We start from the raw sequence: 10,382 nt of genomic DNA on the forward strand, positions 1-10,382 counted from the left end.
ACTGTTTTCTATACACATATATTTTCATGTCATTTCACCTGGAGAAAAGAAACTATCTAGTGCAAACATAGAGGTTTATACTAATAATTTGAAAGATTGTAATATATAGATTTCCACCTGTGAAACAGTGGGATAAAAAATTTTTAAGAATCCAATAAAACCATGGCAGAAAACCAAGTCTAAGTGTTATCTAGAAGATCAAATGTTTTATTTTAATTATAGTGGGAGCAGAAAGAAAACGAGAAGCTCAAAGCTCTTCCACTGGGTGCCTGATATTCATGTGAGCAACTTTTTATTATATTAGTGATTTGAGCAGAAAACAGGAAGGATACATAAATGACTTTTCTGTTTGTTATCAAAGGAAAGTAATTTTAATGGACCAAGCCTATACTGTGCCTCCTTCTAGGCCCAGACAATATCACAGAATCATGTAATAGTTTGGGCTGGAATGGACTTCTAGAGGTCATCTTGTCCATCTCTCCTGCAATGATGTCAAGGACATCTTCAGCTAGGTCAAGTTTCTCTGGACAACTAGATCAACCTGACCTTGAACACTTCCAGGGATGAGGCATCCACTACTTCTCTGGGCAATATGTTCCAGTGTCTCATCACTCTCATTGTGAAAATTTTCTTCCTTAGAGCTAGCCTAAACATACCATATTTTAGCTTAAATCCATTGTGTTATTGCAACAGGCCCTGCTAAATAGTCTTTCTCCATCTCTCTTATAAGCCTCCTTTTAAGTATTGAAATGCTGTAGTAAGGTCTTCCCAGAACCTTCCCTTTTCCAGGCTGAGCAACTACAACTCTCTCAGTCTCTCCCTCTGACCACTTCTGTGACCCTTCTCCAGACCTGCTCCAACAGGTCCATGCCTTTCCTGTGGTGACCACAGAGCTGGATTCAATACTTCACATGGGGTCTTATCAAGAGAAAGAAGAGGAGTGGAATCCCCTCCCCTGACCTGTTGGACTCCAGAAGCAAGTCATTCTGTTTGCTTTTCTGGGGCATTTGTGTGGGTCTCACTGTTTACTGCTAACACTAATAGGATGTTATGAATGTGGTGTCACCATCTCCTCAGTGATGTTGAACAGCTCTGGGATAAAGCTTGAAAATACTGCTGTTCTTGGAATGACACTCCTTGACCACTGTGCCAGATATGCAAACAGTTAGCTCATTGCTGTGTTGTATTTCCATTTCACACTGCAGCTGGCTTAAGGGAGCAGAATTTGAAAATATTAAAACTTCTCAAGTTGTTATCTGTGCTGGCAGCAGCATAAAAATCTTTAGAAATAGTCTATAGATAATAAGGTATTATGGAGAGGAGACTCACCTCGAGAGCAGCATTAAGCTACTGTTGGCTGTGAGCCTAAGTGACAAAGCAAGTAGTTCATGAGGATATGCACTCCAACAGCCAGGTGCCTACAAAACATACAGTTCCTGACAGGAGGGAATGCCAGACATGTTGAGGAAGAAGCTTGACTTAGTTACTTCACAGAGCTTTTTCCTGAACATCTATATTTGTTAAAGGATGGAATGATACTAAATTTTGCTTCCCATCAGGATCCAGTATTTGGCCTATTTGCAATCCTGTGTGCCAAGGTCCAGCTTGGGTTTGTATTTGCATCCAAACAAAGCAGGTTTCTGATGGAAACACAGATATATTCTTGCACTTACTCATCAAATAGCCATCCAAACATCCAAGAGCTTCCTTGGAATATTGCAGCACTTATCTGGGGGAGCTTTTCCTTCAGCTGTCAGTCTACAAACTGCATTCCATAGGAAATTTTTTTGATGATATTTTATCTCAGGGATGTTTCCTTGGGAGGATTATTAGATGATGTGATTTGTGGTAGATCTGGCAGTGCTGAGTTAACAGTGGAATTACTGACCTTAAAGGTCTTTTCCAACTTAAATTACACTATGATTCCCATAGGTCAGCCCAGATCTCTCCTCTGCCTTCTCAGTTTTTCAAAATGGTAATGTATATTCCCTAGTGGAATATGTCCTGTAGTGATGGACACATATTATTTCATGAAAAAATGGTAAATAAAGAAAAAAGCCCTATCTTTTGTGGTTCCTCACAATAGACAAGATTATGGTAACTTTAATTCAGTTTTATTCCCAAGTTGCTGAAGAATTATTGTATTTTACTCTCATTCACAAGGAACTGGAAGCACACAGAGAGGATAAGTGCACAATTTGACTGACTTCCTGACCTGCCATCCTGGATCTGGTGACTTGCAGCCCTGGTGCTCTGTCCCTGAAGGTGATTTGAATGCATCACCTGGTCATCAAAGTCATGCAGGTTCAGTGTGTAACACTTATTGAATAATGGGTTGAGAAATGAGCCAGAGCTGCTTGCATAAACCTTATCATATTTCATGCAGGCAGCTGCCAGTGTTTGCTGTTGTTCGTCGTTTGTGTTTTCTGTCACGCAGATAAGACATGACCAAAAATAAATACCTGAAGAGAAAAAATGATGGCACTGCGAAGATTTCTGTGTTTTTGCTCTCTGCAAAGATTGCTATGCTTTTTCTCTCCATGTATATATATTGTGTTATTCTTTTCCAAGGGCTGAAAGAAAAGAATAAAAACCACATATTAACTCTCCCTTTAAACAACCAATAAGAAAAATATCACTTGGTACTCCTAGTCCAAATACACATAGTCAGTTTTTTTGAGATAAAGGTTAAGTTTTGGGTTGAAGAGAGGGTTTTAAAATCTAGGATCTGTAACATTTATCCTGTGTCTTTTCAATAATATTTTCACTGCTTTAGCAATGGTCTTCTATGTACTGGGAAAGGTGGTCAGAGAAATCAGGCTGCTCTACGTGGCACTCATTGCTAACAAAAATGATCTGGTTTTCTCAGACATCAGCCCTCTGAAGTCAGAGCTCTGTGACCGAGTCTGTGTTTATGTGGATACCTACATCTAGATTTTAGAATGCATTTTTAGCGGCCAAATGTTAAAGTTTCAGAAATGTAAAAATTGCTGCTGGCAAGAGGTAGAGATGAAAACATCCAAGTTTCATCAGAGCTACCAGTGAGATGTAATAGAAAGATTGACCTTACTATTTCATGAAAAATCATGTGGTAAGGGACTGCCTAGACCTTGTAACAATGCAGATAGTGTGACAGAGAAAAGTCCTATCTGCAGGAAGGTCAAGGGTCCTGGAAATACACCAGCATTTCTTCTTTGCTGAATTTTCCCCCTCCGTTACCTGTCCATGAAAGAATATGAACCAGAAGTAGAAGCAGCACAGAACTGTGATTTTTCCCCTGTCATAATTTATCTTTGTTAATAATGTTGGCCAGTCACTGACCCAAAGTTATGCTGCATCTTTCCTGAGAAGCTGCTCTGGATGTGGATATTGGATCTAGTTCCTGCCAAAAAGTCCTTGACTGGATTTCGGCTACAGCATGTGGACTGCTGATGGCTCCCCTCATCCCAGTGTCTCAGGGAAGACCCTAACCTTTTCCCTAACCACAGCCCAAAGTCACTCATCTTGTGAATCTTAATGACTCATAACATCCTCCAGGAAGAGCAGAATGACCCCAGATGTGCTAACATCACTCTACCCCTTTCAGTGGCACTGCAGCATCAATCCTGTTTTGTTAAGCCTGTTCCTTCAAGCATTACCACTGAGATTATTATGCTGTGTATGGCTCTGAAAGTGAAGGATACTTGCCTTCTTCAGGTAAAGAACAAAACCAATCTTCAGACAGGATGTGACTTCTCCCTGACCATGAAAATTTAATGAAATTGCTAGAAAATAGCAAATGAAATAGCAAAATACTGTCAGTTTAGCATAGAAATTCAAAAGTGATGTGGATCATGAGATCAGTGAAATTTTGGAATAGCTATCTAGAAAAAAATGAAGCAAAAAGTCCTTATTTTAAGAGGGATTTTAGCTTTCTTTTTTTAATAAAAGATATTTTAAGATGTGATTTACTGAGCAGGCAGAGGCTCAGTCACTTCCAGTCAGATGTGCTGTGTTGGGAGATCTCTCTTCCCTCCTAGTCTCCACTTTTATGTGGCCATTTTTCAGATGAAAGTTTGCCTGGAGGTCCAATAAACTTTTGTTCATGTGCACAAATGGCACATTCTCCAGACAGCCAAGGCTGTCATGGACCTGATGTGTCATGCTGCTGCTCTCTTGCACAGCTTTAGCCTCTCTTGGAGGAGCTCAATTAAATATAAATCTGCTGACAAGGCTCAACTATTATTTTCTTCTTGCATCTCAGATACCTCCTTTTAACTAGGTCAAAGTAAAACCATTACCCTCTATATTTGGTACACGGTAGGAATATTTACCTAGCAGAAGTCGTAACTCTTTAATGTTTTCTAAAGGATCTATTGATTCACCTAACCTTGAGGTCAGTCTCATTTCTGTGCAGATGAACTGTGCGACACTTGTACGTTTTGATAGCAGTGTTTCAGGAACAAAACACTGATGCTCTGATGTGCAAAAACCACCCTCGGGAATGTCCCTAAGTTCAAGACATGCATAGCAGAGCTATAGAGGTGCCAGGTCATTTCTGATGTAGGATAGGCAAGGACAATTTCTCTGAACAGATTCAGAAGCCCTCGCGGGCTCACCTCTTTCCAGACCACTCCCAATAGGTGTTGGTCTGTTTGAGTATTGCCAACTCAAATCTACGAGAGATTCTCTATGAAACAACTATTTCCATTTCAAAGTTAAGCAACCACAGGCAGAGGCAACCCATCAAATCTGGCCTTGCACAGGCAGTCTGTGGGAACTTGCTCATACAACAAAGGTCACTGCTGGGAGGTGTGAAAGCAAACTTTCTGTAGGAAAAGGCAGGTGGTTTTCTTCTTCAGGACTTTGCAACTGCAAATTCTACAACCTATTCTGCAAATTATACTATCCAAACATATTTATCATTTGCAAGTTTGTTCTAAAATCTAACATGTGTCTTCTCTACCTCTACTTAAACTAAATTTTTGTCTTGCTCTACCCCCATAGGCTGCCTAGATAACCACCATCTTTTTATATTGTTCAGTAATGTCCTAATTTGTATATATCCTTTCTATACCAAATTATTATATTTTTCTCATTTTTAGGTTTATATTTTCTAAATTTTAAATAATTTATACAACTATTTAAATGTAATTTCTTTTAGTCTTATTGGTGCTAAATCTAAGCTGCCTAAGGTGTAATTGTCTAGATCACCATTTCTTCTACTTTTAAAAAAAAGTTCTCTTTATAGTATTTCTCCTTCTTAGTGTTCTCTGGGACTTCACTATTTTTTGGTAAGTGCATTTTTTTGGTTAAGAATCATAATTATTCAAGCACATACAGTTTGGCTAGGTCTGTAAGAAATCAAGGATATGTTCATCTTGTGCTTTCAGTCTGAATATATCCCAATCACCTAAACAGTCTTTATTTAATCTGATCTTTCCCCTCTCCTGGTGTGGACTTTTCTCCTCAATGTTCCTTAATTGTTTAAATAACAAAATTTTTGTGGAAGAGACACGTAATAGGTTCTAAGCAGTTTCCTCTCCCTGATGAATATTTTCTCTCCCTTTCTCATAAAAGATATGTAGATGAAACTGTAGCACATGATTTAGTTTTTTAATGCATTTAGTCAACACTGGTTTTACTTGATGCCCTTCTGCAGCTTTCACTTTGAAATAAATTTCACCCCCTTCATGTGGAAATCAACTATAGATATTTATAGTTACTAGCACAGTTTTCCCTTTTTATTTCTCTTGGATTTTCTGGTTTTCCAGGTATGCCTTATCAAGTCCTTATCAGTTCCCCACTATGGCATTTTTCTAGTTTTATTCCACAGAAGGACAGAATTATTTTGTCTTCTTTACATTGCTTCATACAGGAATTAGCATTTCTCCTGAAATATTTTTACCCTTTGGTATTCTTCTCCATGAGCAACTTGCCTCCCAGTCTGCACCCTGCTACACTGGCCCTTTTGAAGCACAGTGCTAATAACCATTATCTACTCAGATACAGTTCTTTCTCTTGCAACCATGAGCTCTATCAGGACAAGATCATTTTCACTCAGACTGTTTTTGTGATTTTTTTAAAAAATCCTGGTCAAACACAATAAAAACCAAGCCAATCGAGGACAATTAGAGCCTCTGAATTCTAGGACAGTGAGTTGTGCCTCAGGGAGGAGGAAATGTGCCAAGAATAACAGCAGAAGTTCAGTTTACAGCTGTCAGCATTACAAAGAAAATATGCTGACTATATAGAGGAATAGCTATTGCAGGAGTTCCACTCTCAGAACAGATAAGAAATTCAGGACACTTGTGCTGATGAGGCAAAGTGGTAGCACAGTGGGTACAGCAGCAGCAGCTTTATGGGCAACACCATCTCCCTTGCAGAATTGACTTTACCCCGTCCTGGATGAAAACCCAGCTCCCATGGCAAAGCCAGGCAGTTGTCCCACTGACTAGTGCTCTGTTCAGTCACCCTTTCTCTTCTTCTTCCAGTCCCCTTTCCTGTCCTTCAACAATCTTCTAGGAGGAGTTGCTAATTTTCCTGTTGTTTAAATGCACATTTGAACAAGGGTATTGGCAGTCCAGCTTGTTCCAGCCTGGGGAGAGGAAGCCATAGAATGGCCAGGCTGGATCTTACAGATAATCCAGTTCCAACCCCTGTCCACTAGACAGGGGTTTCACTAGACCAGGCTGCTCAAAGCCCCATCCAACCTGGCCTTGAATGCTGCCAGGGGTGGGGTATCCACAACTTCTTTGGGCAACCTGTTCTGGTACCTCACCATCCTCACAGTAAAGCATTTCTTCCATAAATCTAATCTAAACCTATTCTCTTTTAGTTTGAAGCTGTTTCCTCTTGCCCTGTCACTATCTCCTCTTGTATAAGTAGCCTCTCTCCATCTTTTTTGTAGAGTCCTTTAAGGTACTGAAAGGCTGCAATTAAATCACCTTCATCAGACACCTTTTTCCTCTAGTAAGCACTCATCTGTTACTGCAAGAAATGCCCTTCACTTGAATAAATTGTGTCAACCCCCCATCAGCAATTGCAGAGATATAAGGAAATTCAGAAAGTGTTGAAAGCAGAAAATATTTAAATTTGGAATAAACAGTAACAATGGTTTTGTATCTTCCTTCTTCCTTTTTAATCTTCTTCCCTCCCCATGATCATACCTTACTTGTTGCTTATGGAATTATTTCATGGCTGCAGGTAGCAGGGCAGTTCTCTGGTAACACAGCATGAACTCTCTCCTATTCCAGTTCTTACATAGTTCAATTGTGTGGTACCTGAGTACAGCCAACAGCATTGAAAAATGATGCTGGTGTCCCAGGAGGTTATATAGAGATAAAAAATAGTAGGTAAAAACTTTAGATCTTGGACAGGTTTTTTGCTTTCTTTAAACAAAAAAATGTCACTTTAAAGCAATCTTTAAATTGACATTTATGAATTTAAAATGTCACTTCTCCAGCACTGGCAACAGAACCAGGTACAGATGATCAGAAAGTTAAAGAAAACTGCTGGAAACCTGTGAGCTTCCTGTCTGGTGGGGGCTGGCTGGCAGATTCATGAGGTCCATAGCACCAAGGCAGACCCTTTCCATCCACCCAGAGTCTGAAAGGCCTGAAATCCTTGCATTTATCTCTATTTTGTTTTACTGACAACTGATATTGGATGATTTTGCATTCTTTCTGCATCTACAAAAGCCTATAATTTAGCTTTCTTAGACCTTTTCTAGAAAGAAAACAGGTAGATGGAAACATGCCATACTTTGTTGAGGCAGGGAGGTATCCACATATATGGTGTTTTTATTTGGTTGAATAAATAATTTGTATAAGCTTGTACATGTGTATACCTAAGATATATTTACTGAAGTGTTTGCTGCTGCTATTTGTCCAGCTAAATATATTTTATATTTTGGCATAAGAAATTATTTTATGCACATTACAGTCTCTAGCTTCAAACCTCTTAGAATAAGCATCCTGACATTTAGAAGAAGAATAAGGATGTCTGTGAATACAATATTGCTATAGACCTTACAGAAAGTTGAAAATATTTAAAAGGAAAAGGGACAGCTGCCATAGACTGGAGATGTGGAAATCAGTTCTTTTTCATGTGATTACCTTTAGGCAATATTTTTTGTGTGTCAGCATTGCCTCTGCACTAGACTATAGATCTTAACGCTCACTGATGCCAGCTGAGTCTTGGGCATTCCTTACAATTCTGATGTACAGAAAATTTTCATACCACAGAGATATATGGGCATGAAGGAAAGTAAATTTCAATCATGGTAAAGTTAAAAATTAAAAAAAAAAAAAAAGAAAAAAAAAAGAAAAAAGAGAAAGTGTTCAAAATGCTCATACTGAATATTTATCTTTAAACAGTAACCACAAAGCATACCCTGACACAGAGCAGAAAGAAACATGCCACTAAAGTAAACTCTTTCCTGGCTATTGTAACTGCATACACTCTAGTTTTATCCAGATGACAAGTTGAAGGCCATACTCTCTTACAGATGGATAAAAGTGTGACTCAAGAGCAAAAAATTAATAAACTTTTTCAAGTTCAAAATCAAAATCATGAATTTTAAAATGAGGTGTCTATCTGCATCTCACTGAACCTTGGAGATATCTGGGCACTAAAGCTCATCTTCTCAAGGGCACTTACAGCAGGCTCCTGTCTCTCAAAGGACATTTGTATTGGTGGCATTTTCAGAACAACTTTGTAGGCAGAGTTGGACCAGCTTGTAAGCCATAATGTGATGAGCAAGCCTGTTCTTTTCCACTGTCTGATACTCCCATCACAGAAACACTGTTATTTCCAGCATCAATATTTGCAGAGTCTCTTACATTTTACCAAATCCCTTGCTTTTTCCCCATCTTCATCATGTTTCATGTGAATGTTTTGAATTTTTTTCACATCCTCTTCTGAGTACTTTTGTTCTAGTTTTACAAATGCAAATTTTTGGCAATGATAATTGACACCAGAAAATATATTTTCTTTTGACTATATAACATCCATTGAACATTGGGGAAAAATAAGTAAATAATCATGTATTTTAGGTGACTATAGCAATTTGTGCAAAGCACAGAAAACAAGGTTATTTATATATGTGTTTGGCAGGACAAAGAATTCCTATTTTTGAAGCATGAGAGAGATGGGAAGATGGGAAAAAAAATGCTACCCCCTTCATTTTATGAACTATGTACCAGTCATCTGTCATCTGCCACTTCTTCCCCACCACTGTGCAAAGAGCAAAGAATTGAATTTAGGTCTTTCAAGGCCTAAAGATTTGATCCAGGATGCCTCATTCCTGCAGGTTATGGTTGAGCTTTGGTCCCAGGAGACTGACTCAGTCATGTCAAGGTAGGGAAAAGACAACACAGAAAGCGACTATTATTACTGTGTGTCAAAAAATGAAAAGCCTGATATGTTAGTGTATGTAGAGCAAAATGTGAGATGACATTCCCTGTCATCAGCACAGGTCCCTCACTCACTCACTTATGTGACAATCTGTGATAGGAGTAATTTGGCATCAGAGTTATGAACTCAGCCCACAGAAACAGCAGACTTGAGACCATGTGCAAAAACTTTCTTTACTTAATGAGCAGCCAAGTCTAGGCTCCACATTCAAGATTTATTTTGATCTTCTCATGTCTAGCTGATGATTGCAGTAACTTTCATGCTTTAGCAGTTAAATGAGACCTGGAAACTGTTTTTGTCTAAAAGACATTACTTTAAAAAGACATTATTCTTTTTATTGATTCTTCATTTTATAAACCCCTTTGAGTCTATCACAGAGGAAGTGCCATTTTTTCCTCTCAACTTCACATACAAAGGAAAGGAAGTTTTCCTCCTTTTTTAAATAGCAGAATAAACACTGAGAAAATCACCCACATAAAGTTTTATAACAAATCTGCCATTTCCCCCAAGTAAATTGCAACTTTTCCTTAGTCTGCAGAATTCTTAAATATACTCAGAGCAAAGCTAAGAAGTTCAATTAATGACCTACCCAAAAAAGCTTCATCTTAGCAGAAACAGCTATTGTGGGGTCTTTTTACTTCATGAGGAATCAGTGCAGGTACTCATAGTTTACCTGTTCTACAATGTGTTGTTTTGGTCAGGATATTGGAGACTCTTCTGGCACTCCCATAATTCTTTGTGCAATATTTTCAGCTGCTGAAATAGTCCTCAAACCCTTGAGACAGCCCCTTCTCCCTCCCTCCCTCCCTTTTTTCTGAGACCATAGCCTAACCCACCCTCTGTGTTTGCACAGGGCTTTTAACTATCAGCCTGAGGCAAGGTGAAAGCAGCAGAGGAAGGAAGGGATCAGGAAGCCACTAAGCCAATTTTCCATGAAACAAATGAGCAGAGTCCTGTAACTTTTCTTTGAGGTAAGGAAAACTGAG

The sequence above is a fragment of the Lonchura striata genome, chromosome 1 (genome assembly GCF_046129695.1).
Source record: "Lonchura striata isolate bLonStr1 chromosome 1, bLonStr1.mat, whole genome shotgun sequence".
In the NCBI taxonomy this organism is placed as follows: domain Eukaryota; kingdom Metazoa; phylum Chordata; class Aves; order Passeriformes; family Estrildidae; genus Lonchura; species Lonchura striata.